Genomic DNA, 13,326 nt, shown 5'->3' with positions numbered 1-13,326 from the left:
AGGTGGAGAATATCTTTCTGAAGAATTTATGAGTTATCTAAATGAATGTGGAATATGCTCACAATGGACACCTCCTTATACACCACAACACAATGGTGTATCGGAAAGGAGAAAGCGCACCTTACTAGATATGGTACGATCCATGATGAGCACCACTTCTCTTCCAAAATCATTCTGGGGCTATGCCTTAGAAACTTCCCTATTTACCTTAAACCGAGTTCCAACCAAATCCGCCAGTTCCACACCATTCGAACTGTTCGTTGGTAGAAAACCCATCTTCTCTTTCATGAGAATATGGGGATGTTCAGCATACGTCAAACGTATTGTGTCAGATAAATTAGATCCCAAATCTGACAAGTGTTTCTTCATTGGATACCCAAAGGAAACTATGGGATATTACTTTTATCATCCAGATGACCAAAAGGTAATAGTATCCAAACACGCGGTGTTTTTAGAGAAAGAGTTTCTGGAAGAAAAACAGAATGGAAGCGTGATTGAACTTGAGGAAGTTTAAGAGGAATCACATATTGAAAATGCGGAAGAAGTTGAACCCGAACCCGTTTCACTAGATGAAACACAAGTGTCATATCCCACTCATAGGTCTCAAAGAATTTGTGAACTCCCAGTTAGATATGGTTTTCTAGTGGGAGATGACGAACTAGTTCCCGTGTTAGACGATGAACCCGAAACCTACGAAGAAGCTCTTACTAGTCCAGAATCTAAAGCATGGCTTGAAGCCATGAATTCTGAAATGGACTCCATGTATACTAACCAAGTGTGGACTTTGGTTGATCCACCCGAAGGGATAAAACCCATTGGGTGCAGGTGGATCTTCAAGAAGAAGACAGACATGGATGGAAAGGTTAGTACCTACAAAGCTAGGTTAGTAGCGAAAGGATATTGTCAAAGGCAAGGTGTTGACTATGACGAGACTTTCTCTACAGTAGCCATGTTCAAATCCATCAGAATATTGCTTGCAATTGCCGCTCATTTTGATTATGAGATTTGGCAAATGGATGTGAAAACAGCTTTCCTAAATGGAAACCTACTTGAGGATGTATACATGATGCAACTTGAAGGTTTCACGTCGAAGAATGCAACCAAGGTTTGCAAACTTCAAAGGTCCATTTATGGACTCAAGCAAGCATCTAGAAGCTGGAACAAACATTTTGATGAAACCATAAAACAATTTGGTTTCGAACAAAACTCAAAAGAGGCTTGTGTTTACAAGAAGACAAGTGGGAGCTTAGTCGTTTTCTTAGTACTATATGTTGATGATATACTACTTATGGGAAACGATGTTGCAATGTTGCAAACAGTAAAAGTTTGGTTATCGAGTAATTTCTCCATGAAAGACTTGGGAGAAGCAGCCTACAACTTAGGGATTAAGATCTATCGGGATAGATCAAAGAGACTGCTCGGACTATCCCAGTCTACATATATTGACAAAGTCCTAAAGCGTTTTGACATGCATGAATCGAAAAGAGGTAACTTACCAATGGTCCATGGTGTCAAGTTATCAAATGGTCAATGTCCTAAAACGGACAGTGACAAGAATCGCATGGTTGTAATTCCTTACTCCAGCGCGGTTGGTTCGATCATGTATGCTATGCTTTGCACTAGACCTGATGTGGCGTTCGCATTGAGTATGATGAGCCAATATCAAGGGAATCCGGGATTTGATCACTGGATTGCTGTCAAGAACATTCTTAAGTATCTTAGAAGAACTAAAGACATGTTCCTCGTATATGGACAAGGAGAGTTGAAAATTGAAGGATATTTAGATGCTAGTCATCAGACTGATGAAAATGATTATAGATCCCAATCAGAATACCAGTTTATCCTGAATGGAGGTTCAGTTAGTTGGAAGAGTTCCAAGCAAGGAAGTGTTGTTTTCTCGTCCACTGAATCAGAGTACATCGCAGCTGCAGAAGCGGCAAATGAGGCTATTTGGATTAGGAAGTTCATAACAGAACTAGGAGTGGTACCTGACATTGTGAATCCCATTACTCTGTACTGTGATAACAATGGAGCCATTGCACAAGCAAAGGAACCACGGTCTCATAATGCATCCAAACATTATCTCAAGCGATACCATCTCATTAGGGAGATCATAACCAGGGGAGATGTGAGAATAGAAAAGGTGCCCACTAAGGACAACGTTGCAAATCCGTTGACCAAGCCATTACCACAAAGAGCTCACGATAGACATCTTAGTTCTTCTAGTATTAGTTTCAGGAACAATTCCAAGTGGGAGAATGTTGGAGTTTAGTGTCCTAAAGACAATTGTTTTAGGATATTAATATTAATGAATAAATTGTTTATTTGATCATTTGATTAATCAGATATATAGCATTAAAATGAAACTATATATAAAGGCAAGAATCTTTCATAAAGAAAGTAACCCTAAGTTTATTCAAGTAGTTATAAAGTGTTCATACAAGCATGAAGTGAGACTGTACTTTATAATAGACCAATAGACTTAAAGTAAACCCAAGTCAAGTGATATGTTATAGGGGTTGGCATATTACTATTGAGACTTGCATGTAACAGTGTTTTCTGTCGAGACAGAAAGCTGATCTCACAAGCTTTAGATATTCGGATATCTAGACAGTTATATGGATCCGGTGAAGGAGTTCATTAGGATTGGGACCCGACTTGAGAAAACAGAATGGATTGATTTATCTAATCCTCAGACTCAAACATTCGTTAATTAGTGATTCTAGATTATGGAGTCTGATACTTTGATTCTGTGCGAGCACAATCCAATAGGTGAGAGCCTAGGGTGTGTGAGAGCAGGGTTGGGTATCACACAAAGTAATTGCAGAATAGTTAATGTCAGATTGAGCATTCGTCACTCCCGGTAAGTGGGAGATATATCCAAATGGCCGCTTATGGTGAATTGACTGAAATCCTTGCAAGGTGATACAGTTAAGAGTAAAAATGAACATTTCACTTAACTTATCTTTTCAGAGTGAATTCAACCTGTACAAGTAAAACCGGACTCTTCGTTATATGTAACCTTGACACATTCCATGGTTATAAGGAATTGACCGACAGGATATAGTTGATGAAGGATCGTATTATACTGTACCTAATACAGAAAGGTTAACGTCAGTTATCAACCTAACTTCTTAATTGCTCTGGGGGAATATCATAGGTTTTGCTAGTAACAGCTTGCGACGGTATTTCGTTATATATATGTTGGAATTAATCGTGATGAATAATTTCAAAGGATATATACGGCTAGTGGCAATAAAGAACCTAATGGGTCGCATATGGGACTTGGAATCGGAGGACGAAAATGTAAATTAGTGAGACATAGTGCATGGGTCGAAATTTATATATTAAATAGGGATATTAATTTGATTTAATAATTATAATTAGATTATGGCTATAAAATTTTTTTTTATAGAAATTGGGACGAGACAGACCTTGAGCGGGAAAGCACCCATGACCCAAGAACTGTCAAACCCGCAATATATTAAAAAAGAAAAGATGAGTGTTTGAACAAGAGAAGAGGAAGGAGAATAAACAAGAAGAAGGGGGAAGGAGAAAAGTTTAGGAAAGGTCAAGAAAAACGCAAATGGAAAAAATTACATATATCATCATTGATAATCCTGTGACAAAAAGCAGGAGCTGAAGGCCACCAATTGATCACCGAGGAAGAGACTCCAAATTTTGCCAAAGCATCAGCAACACGATTTCCTTCCCTAAAGATATGTGTAAAAATAATATTCAACCTAGAACAAATGTCGAGACAATGCAACCATTCTTGTCGAATACTCCAAGGAACATCCATGGAACGAAGTCGAACTAGATTAACTACGTACATGGAGTTTGACTCAACCCAGAGCTGATGCCAATTTTTCTCCCAAGCAAGTTCAATTGCAAATATAGCAGCTCTCAGATCAGCCATGTAAACAAAAGAAGGAGGAGTAGAAAAAAGCAAAGCAACCTTTGGGAAAGCCTCGATAATTACGAAAGATACCGCCCGCTCCCGCCTCGCCAGGAGTACCAAAAGCAGATCCGTCCACATTGACTTTAACCCAACCCGGAGGAGGTTTAAGCCAATGAACTGGAATAATGTTGGGAGCCGGAGGTGGCCTAGGAGAGGCCAGAAGATGGGATAAGATATCAGCATCTCTCCTCGAAGAGCAAAAACCTTTAGAAGAGGCCAATGACTCTCGAATCATTCGAAATAGGGTGATCTTCGAGTGTTGAATAGAAGGAGAAACTTCCTTAAAGGTTGCTTCATTCTTGCAATGCCAGATTAACCAGATACAAGAGACAGCAGCAACACGCCAGATCATCGACACCTGTGAGCCAAAATGAATACTACGGAGAGAGCTAAAGAAGTGGATGAATCGGGAATGATGAGGTAAAGCGCAGTCAAAATGAATCTCAAGGGCCCTCCATAGAGAATCTGCAAAAGAACAGCTAATGAATAAGTGGTTAATGGACTCAGCATCCCTACAACAAAGAACGCAACGAGAGGCAAAAGAGAAGCCTAGACGCTGCAAAAGGTCATGAGTCGGAACCCTTCCATGCAAAACTCTCCAGGATGTGAAAGAGCGAGAAGGGGGAGTGAGCATTCCAAACAAATTTATACCAGTCCACCTAGTGGGAACGAGGACTGATAATCGAATAGTACTCTTTGGCAGAGAAAATACCATTCGTAGAGGGCTGCCAAACGTATAAATCAAAATCATCTCTACCCCTGTGAATAGATCGAATACTGTTATGAACACCCGAAGGTAGAGTGCCTAAGCCAAGCCAATCCGAATTGACCAAAAAATCATCAACAGAATTAAAACGTGAACAATTATCCTGGTGATCAAGACCCAATATGTCCGCCACCGATGGAATGATCCACCGATCAGTCCAGAAATTGAGTGATGAAGACTGGCCAATCCACCAAAAGGTCTGGTCCCAAATGGATGAATAAACAATCTTACAGGAAGACCAAATCGAGGAAGGAGCAATGGTAGCTTTAGGCAAACCAGAGACAGCCATAAATCTAGCCTTCATCAGAGAAATAGCAAGACTGTTGCCTTGAATTAACTCCCAACACATCTTACCCAAGAGAGCCTGGTTAAAGATCTTAAAATCCTTAATGCCCAATCCACCATCCTCCAAACTTTTGCAACAAGTTTGCCAGGGAACCGTGATTAACTTCCTCTGATCAATACAACCCGTCCAAAGGAAATTCCTAACACTTCTATTGAGCTTTTTCAACAAACTCATTGGCCACTTATAGATCAAAAATGAATGAACCAGAAAGCCAGTAATAGCAGACTTAATAAGAGTTAAACGTCCTGCAAAGGAGAGAGAGCTACCTTTCCATTTGCTAAATTGAGATAGAAATTTGTCTGCAAGGCAACTGAGATGACAGGCCCTAGGAGCACCTTTAAATAGAGGGACTCCTAAGTAACTGAAGGGGAGAGAATCCAAACGGATGCCAAGATAGTTAGCAAGCCGGACCCTCCTCAGAGGACTCACATGAGAACCAAAAAAGATAGCAGATTTATCCCAACTAACCTGCTGACCAGATATCTGGCCATAGAGCAGGAAAAAGTCCTTGAGAGCATGCACATTGCTCAAAGATGCCACTCCAAAAATGAGCATGTCGTCAGCAAAAAGAAGATGAGAGGGAAAGGAATTTCCACCAGAATAATACATAGGAGAATAAGTATCCTCCCTTACCATTTTAGTAAGCCAACGAGAGAAAAAATCCTCAGCAATGTCAAACAGCAGAGGAGAAAGGGGGTCCCCTTGTCTAACCCCTCTAGAACAAGAAAAGTAACCCTTTGGAGAACCATTAATCATCACAGAAATACGAGCAGATGCCAAAATGTTTAGTATCCAATCCCTGAAGGTGAGAGAAAAACCAAAGGAATCCAACACAGCCAAGAGGAAGTTCCAATCCAAAGTATCAAAAGCCTTACGAATATCAATTTTTAAGGCCATATGACCACCAAAACATTTTCTGTCAAGCATATTAACCCCCTCAGAAGCTAAGGCAATGCACTGATGAATGCTTCTACTTTTAAGGAAACCATACTGGTTGGGCGAGATAATCCTTGCAGCAATAACTGCAAGGCGACCCGTAAGAATTTTAGAGATGATTTTGAAACCAAAATTACTCATCACAATTGGACGAAAATTCTCAATTCTGCCAGCTTCAGCCACTTTAGGAATAAGGGCCATAATACTAGAGTTTAAACCAGGCAGGATGCAACCATGATCAAAGAAAGCCTGAACCATACTGCAAACATCGGTCCCAACAATATCCCAAAAGAAGCGATAAAAAGTTCCCCCAAAACCATCAGGACCAGGGGCACTGTCAGGATCCATGGAAAAAACCGTGTCTTTAATAGCTTCAATGGAAGGTTTAGAAATTAAATTCTCATTTTCCGAAGAAGTTACTAAGTTGGGAATTACCTCATTAATTGAAGAAAGATCGATATGATCTCTAGAACTACGGAAGAGATTAGAGAAATATTCAATGACATGATCAGATAATCTAGCCGTGTCGGAAGTGGGACCTTCATTGCCGATCCTTAAATGATGAATGCCGGCCCAAGTCTTTCTAACTTTAGCAGATCTTTGGAAAAAACTAGTGTTCCTATCCCCCTCTTTAAGCCACTTAACACGACTTTTCTCTCTGTACATCATCTCTTGTCGAAGAAGTTGTAAATCAAGATTGGAGCAGGCGGCAGAAGCAGCACTACTCAACTCCGGAGAATCACCTTGCTCAGAAATTTGCTTTTGAATATCGGCAAGATGAACTTCTGCCAGGTGGATATTAGAATCAATTCTGCCAAACAAGTTTTTATTCCACTCCTTGAGAATAGGCCTAAGAGTGCGAAGTTTATGACATAATAACTATGCAGGAGGGAGAGAGATGTGGGATGCAGTCCAGTGATTGGCAATTACCCCCTTTAAAGAATCATTAGTGGTCCACATGGCATGGAATCTGAACCTAGCAATCCTTGGTTCCCCAATTCTGCATTGAAGAAGTATCGGGCAATGATCAGAGCTATACCTTGCTAAAGCCGCGCAGTAGATAGAGTCCCAAGAATCTAAAAAGCCCTCAGACACCAAAGCTCTATCCAGTCGACATTCAACATGAGCCGTCCCATGTCGACCATTGGACCAAGTAAACCTCTGACCCAAAGTATCAATATCCATAAGGTCACAATCATCAATAAAATTCCTGAAATCCCTACAAGATCCAACAGCAGGAGGGGGACCAAGCTTCTCATGAGAGCCCGTAATAGCATTGAAGTCCCCAAGCACCAACCAATTATTATTTGGAAAGGCACAACTATAAAGAGAAGACCACAACTCCCTTCTTTCTGAAGCTAGGTTACTACCATATACAAAAGAGATCAGAAAAGGTTTATCTCCCAGCTGGTGTTGAACAGTAACATGTTGAGCATGCGAAGAATGAAGAGAAAGAGAAGAAGCATCCTTAGTAAGAAGCCAAATAGTTGGCGAATCCTTATCATTCCAGGCAAAAAGAGAAAGACCCAAAGATCTCCAAAACCTATCATCAGTGTCACTAAAACAAACAAGAGGTTCTGCAAGACACAAAAAATCAGGACGATGTTGTAGGCACAAAAGCTTCAGGGCTCGTTGAGTGCGATCATTACCGATGCCCCTACAATTCCAATATAGCACAATCATTGAAACCACACCGGCGGCTTGCTATGCCGTTTACCACTGACCTCAAAGGGGATGATGTTGTCTTTTTGCTTCTTCCTTTTCTGGACTTTGGACCAAGTCTTTTCCTCTGTAACATTAACCACCTGCAAAACAGTCGCCGTTTCCTGAATGTTCAATGATTTGCAAATTAGGAATATCAGAAACCTGAATATTGGAGTGAGAAGTTTGCCAACCCAAGACTCCCAGCTCATTATCAGGTTGATAAGATGGAAAGCCGAGAGTAGGAGAGGTGGGGGCCGTGCCAGAATCGGAGTCAAGAACCGACTCATTAATCCTGACCGAACTATGAAGAACCATCTGCAAATCACCACTATTAGGTTTGTCAGATTCCCCATTGGTAGGAGCCCCCTTAGAGGATTCACCAGTATCCATATGAACTCCTGGCTTCTGTTTCCAAATCCGAGTAACAGACCTACCGCGGGGCTCAGTTGATCCCATCTTCTACTTCCCATTTCTTTGCTTTAGCTCAACATGCTCTTCACGATGAATGTTCCTCCTACAAGCTCCAGCAGAATGCCCAACGGAATGGCAAATGGAGCATAAATCCGGAAGTCTTTCATATTCAAGAGAAATCCAATGCATTGAGGTGTTAGTATCCACCCTAAGCTTGTATTGAATTTCCTTAGAAAGCTCCACATCAATCAATATACGAGCATAGTGACCCATTTCACCCTCCACAGTATTCTTATCAAAAGGAAGGGGCACCCCAATCGCTCTTGCAATGCTTGCCATGATCCGCTTATCCCAGAATTCCCAAGGGAGATTATAGAATCTTACCCAAACTTGAGCAGAAGTGGATTTGTGAGAGTCCGGGTTAAATCCCGGGCTCCAAGGAATGAAGCGCATAATTCCCGGTCTAAGTGCAATGGCACCACGACTCCAAACAGATTGGAGGGTCTCTGCGGACGAAAGAATGATGTGGTAAAAACCTCTACCCAGAGAAATCAATTTCCAATTAGGAGAACAACCCCAAATAGATGAAAGTTTGGCTTTCAAGTCAGGCTGTTTCCAAGGGGTTTCCCCTTTAGCAAGAGTGATACGCCCGATAATAGAATGTTTACAAAGATTGAGTCTCTCATTGTAAATATCTTGCTGTATTTTGACAGCTTCAAAACCGCCTTCTTCAGTTATAAGAGATCGATTCACATGGACATGATCATCCGGAGAAATAGCCGCAGAAGGAGCATTACCAACAAGGGTAGCCGCATAGGACCTAGGTCCAGAAGAAGACCCGGGTCGCGAAGTAGGACTAACCACAATATTACTAGATTCAGGCAAAGCATTTTTCAAAAATGAAGATCTAGAAAAAAGGTGAGCAATAGAACAATCTATCTCCATCAGATCGGCTAGAATCAACCAAGCAACAAGCCTTGCAAATCCTAGCAAACAAATCAAGCTGCCAAGCTAAAATTTAAAAACCAAATTTTGAATACAAACAGAGTCAATATTTGGATGAGTGGTTCCCAAATCTTTTCACAATTTTTGTCCAGATTTAGTTATTATAATGATTTTATTAAATTATTAAATTATTAAGTTATTAATCACTTAAAGGGCAGACGGAGATCTAGGCAGAAAGCACCGCGGCAAACCACCGGCGTAGCGGCAAGGAACAACGTCGGAGGCACAAGAGCGGATCCGCGGCGGATGAACGCGGACTCAGGCGCGGAGCCACGGTGGACAAATGGGGATGCGGGCGCGAAGCCGCGGCGGGCAAACGCGGAAAGACCCAGGCGTGGAGCCGCGACGGGTGATCACGGAAGGACCCAGACGCGGAGCCGCGGCGGACGAACGCGGAAGGACCGGAGATCAGGCGCGGATCCGCGGAGGAACCTTACCACCCACAGCGAAACGGGATGCCAGGACCGGTGATGAGAGCCGATCGGAGCGACGGCGAGAGCAAGGGGCGGCGGATCTGCAGAAAAGAGAAGCGGCGGCACAAAACCCTAGCAGCGTTTCCTTAGACCGATTATGGTTATAAATTAAATTAAAAGATTATCTGATAATATTAATTAGAAGCTTTTATGTGATTGAAACTCTAATTAATTATCTCTAACAATAATTAAATTATTAATTTGATTAATAATAATTATCTAGATATAATTAATTATTGTTTAGATAATATTAAAGTGTTTATTTAATTATCTAATTAGTAATCCTATTACGAATAAGATTCTGATTATTTAATTGCATAACACAACTGGGATTAGGGTTTAGAGATGTCTATAAATAGACTCCCTAACCCATGAATTTCAAAAAAACACACATAAGAAGGAGAAGAGGAACCGTTCCGTCTTTCGTCTCGGCTAATTTACTTTATCTCTTACTCCCTCTTTAATCTCGTATCGATTTCTATTAGAGGCAATCATTGCGATTGCTATTTATTAAAGGTTGGTCACTGATTAGTTCTGTTTTGTGTTGAATCAAACGTTCGTGGTTCACGAGTTGATAATAACAAGTTGTGGGCACTTCGTTTGCAACGGTAGATAGTTCTTCAATAAAGGTATTACTTTCTATCCCTCTTTATATGAAATAACAATTAACAGATATTGGAAAAGGGAAATAGATAAAATTTTATTATTCCGCTATGCATAGGCTTGTCTATTTTCCTACACTACCTCAATACCTTTTCGTGATACCTTATGTCCTAAAACTATACATTCAGTGACCATTAACTGACACTTTTCCCAGTTTAGGACTAGGTCAGTTTCCTCACATCTTTGCAGCATTAATCCCAAGTTATGCAAACAGCTATCAAAAGTCGTACCAAAAACAGAAAAATCGTCCATAAAGACCTCCATGAATTCTTCTATCATATCAGAAAATATAGCTGTCATGCACCTCTGAAATGTAGCAGGTGCATTGCATAACCCAAAGGGCATCCGTCTATATGCAAATGTCCCAAAAGGGCAAGTGAAAGTGGTCTTTTCCTGATCGTCAGGATCCACTGATATTTGCATGTATCCCGAATACCCAACCACACAACAGAAGAAAAACTTACCTGCCATGCGTTCAAGCATCTGATCAATGAATGGAAGAGGAAAATGATCCTTCCTGGTGGCGTCGTTCAATTTCCTGAAGTCCACGCACATTCGCCACCCGGTAGTTTTCCGCACCGGAATTAATTCATTCTTCACGTTCAACGTCACTGTCGTGCCCCCCTTCTTCAGCACCATATGCACGAGACTCACCCACTGGCTGTCAGAGATCGGATAGATCATCCCTGCATCAAGCAACTTAATCACCTCAGCCTTCACTACCTCCTTCATTTTTGGGTTGAGCCTTCTCTGTGGTTGAGCAGTCGGCTTCACCTTATCCTCCATATAGATCCGGTGTTCGCAGATAGATGGGCTAATTCCTTTGATGTCAGACATTTTCCATCTAAAGGCTCCCTTGTGCTTCCTCAGCACCTCCGCCAAGCGATCTTCCTCAGGACCTGTAAGTTCAGCAGAAATATTTACAGGTAAGTGTACAGGAGGTGCTAAAAACACGTATTTTAAATGTGCAGGTAAGGGTTTCAGATCGAGGGATGGTGGTTCTTCAATCGATGTCTTAGGCCTTGTCTTGGTTTCTCTATCCAGGAGTTCGTCGTGCCGGGCCCAATTACATCCCTCTTTACTTTCGACCTCAATGTCTACATCCGACGGCTCCTCCTCTTCTAGTTCAATATTCAAATCCTTGTCTTCATTTTCCTGAAAAGTATTCTCAACCAAAGAGTCAGTAAGGCTCAGAAAATTACAACATTCATCATCAATAGTAGATTTTAAAATATTGAATTCTACTTCCTCATTCTGCAATCGGAGAATTAGTTTACCCCTTTCAATATCAATCAGTGTCCGCCCTGTCGCGAGGAAAGGCCCCCTAGTAAGATAAGAACCTGATCATCTTCTTCGATATCCATTATCACAAAGTCAGTCGGAAAGATGAATTGATCTACCTTGACCAAGAGGTCTTCCACAACTCCTACCGGACGCCTTATCGACCTGTCAGCCAGCTGTATTGTGACTGATGTTGGTTTTGGATCTCCCATTCCCAGTTTCCTATAAACAGACAAAGGCATCAGATTAATGCTTGCGCCAAGATCACATGGAGCACGTTTAAAGTGAACTTTGCCTATTGTACAGGGTATGCTAAAACTACCAGGATCCTTAGATTTTTTTGGAAGTGGATTTGTGAGCATCACAGAACATTCCTGGCTTAGCATTACAGTCTCATGATCTCCTAATTTTCTCTTTTTAGAGATCAATTCTTTCAAAAAAATTCCATACACAGGCATATTTTCAAGAAGTTCAAGGAACGGAAGGTTAATCTCTATTTTCTTAAACACATTCAACGTCTTGGAATAATCCTTATCTAACTTAGCTCTCCTAGAAGTAGGATAAGGTAAGGTCACCTGTGTTGGTGGTACAACAGTGTCAATTATCCAAGCTGGATCAGAAACACTTACTTGTGGAGCAGATGGGACAGACGAGATATTACCAGGAATGGGGTCTGAGCCCTCGTCTCGTTGAGGCACAAAATTTGGTTCGCTTACCTGTGTTCCGCTCCTAAGCGTGATTGCTCGTGCTTCCTCTTCTACCAATTCACTGACCTATGTTTGAAGTCTTTGGTAGAATGCTTCATTGTGTGCCAACCTTCCTTTTATGGCACTCATGATCTCTATCAGGACATCTATACTCCTCTCCAATTCGATCTCAGAACCTGAACCTCGGTATCTGTCCTACTGCCAATGCATACTATCTGACCCATACTATTTCAAATATTGGATCTGTTCAAGTACCATTGGGCACTCCACGCTCTTGTGCCCTCCGCTGCAAACCTCACAGCTTGCTACTGGTTCTGGTGATTTCAAGTGACTTTCCAGCAGAGCTACCTTTTCTGTAAGTGCTGCTATCTGAGGATTTGATTTTGAATATGTTCCAGGGAACTCCTCGGCTGTTGTACCTCTTCTCGGAGCCAGCTTTTCAACTTGCCAACATGCACTCCGTTCAGCTAATTCTTTCACCAGATTGTAAGCTTGTACTGCGGTCTTATTGAATAAATTTCCTCCCGCTGCTGCATCTAGAAAGGCACGGCTGACAGGAGATATCCCTAAATAGAACATGTCAACAAGCTGGTACTGCTGGTAACCATGGTGGGGGCACCTTCTTAACAACCTCTGGAACCTCTCCCAGGCTAGATGCAGGTTCTCACTGTCGGACTGCCTAAACGACGTTATTTCGCTTCTGAATTGTGTAGTCTTTGATGGAGGGAAGTACTTTGCTAGGAACGCTGATACTGTAGTGTCCCAGTCAGTGAGAGAGCCTGGCTCGATGGATTTTAGCCATTCTGCAGCTTCTTCTTTCAAAGAAAATCTGAACAGCTTCTGAAAGATTTGTTCAGATGTGACGTCTTCGCACTTGAAGGTGCTGCAATATTCCACAAATTTGTCAAGATGTGAGTTAGGATCTTCGTAGTAATCCCCACTGAACTGTCCCGAGTTCTGAATCATCTGGATCATTGCTGGTCTGATTTCAAATGACTCTGCTGTTATTACCGGATTGAGGAAGCCAGAGGTGCTTGTAGGCCGCTTTGCCTTCAACAACTCCATGACCGACA

At 41.6% G+C, this 13,326-nt stretch overlaps 1 non-coding gene across 1 annotated transcript; it reads left to right on the top strand.

Annotated features, from left to right (window-relative positions):
* The first annotated feature begins 12,854 nt into the window (after nucleotides 1-12,854).
* LOC136216244 (small nucleolar RNA R71) lies at nucleotides 12,855-12,961 on the top strand. The gene has a single exon (XR_010683239.1). It is a non-coding gene; the product is annotated as a small nucleolar RNA R71 (small nucleolar RNA).
* Nucleotides 12,962-13,326: the final 365 nt, after the last annotated feature.

This window comes from Euphorbia lathyris, chromosome 1 (genome assembly GCF_963576675.1).
Source record: "Euphorbia lathyris chromosome 1, ddEupLath1.1, whole genome shotgun sequence".
NCBI classification, from domain to species: Eukaryota; Viridiplantae; Streptophyta; class Magnoliopsida; order Malpighiales; family Euphorbiaceae; genus Euphorbia; species Euphorbia lathyris.
This window is presented reverse-complemented; position numbering and strand designations above follow the sequence as displayed.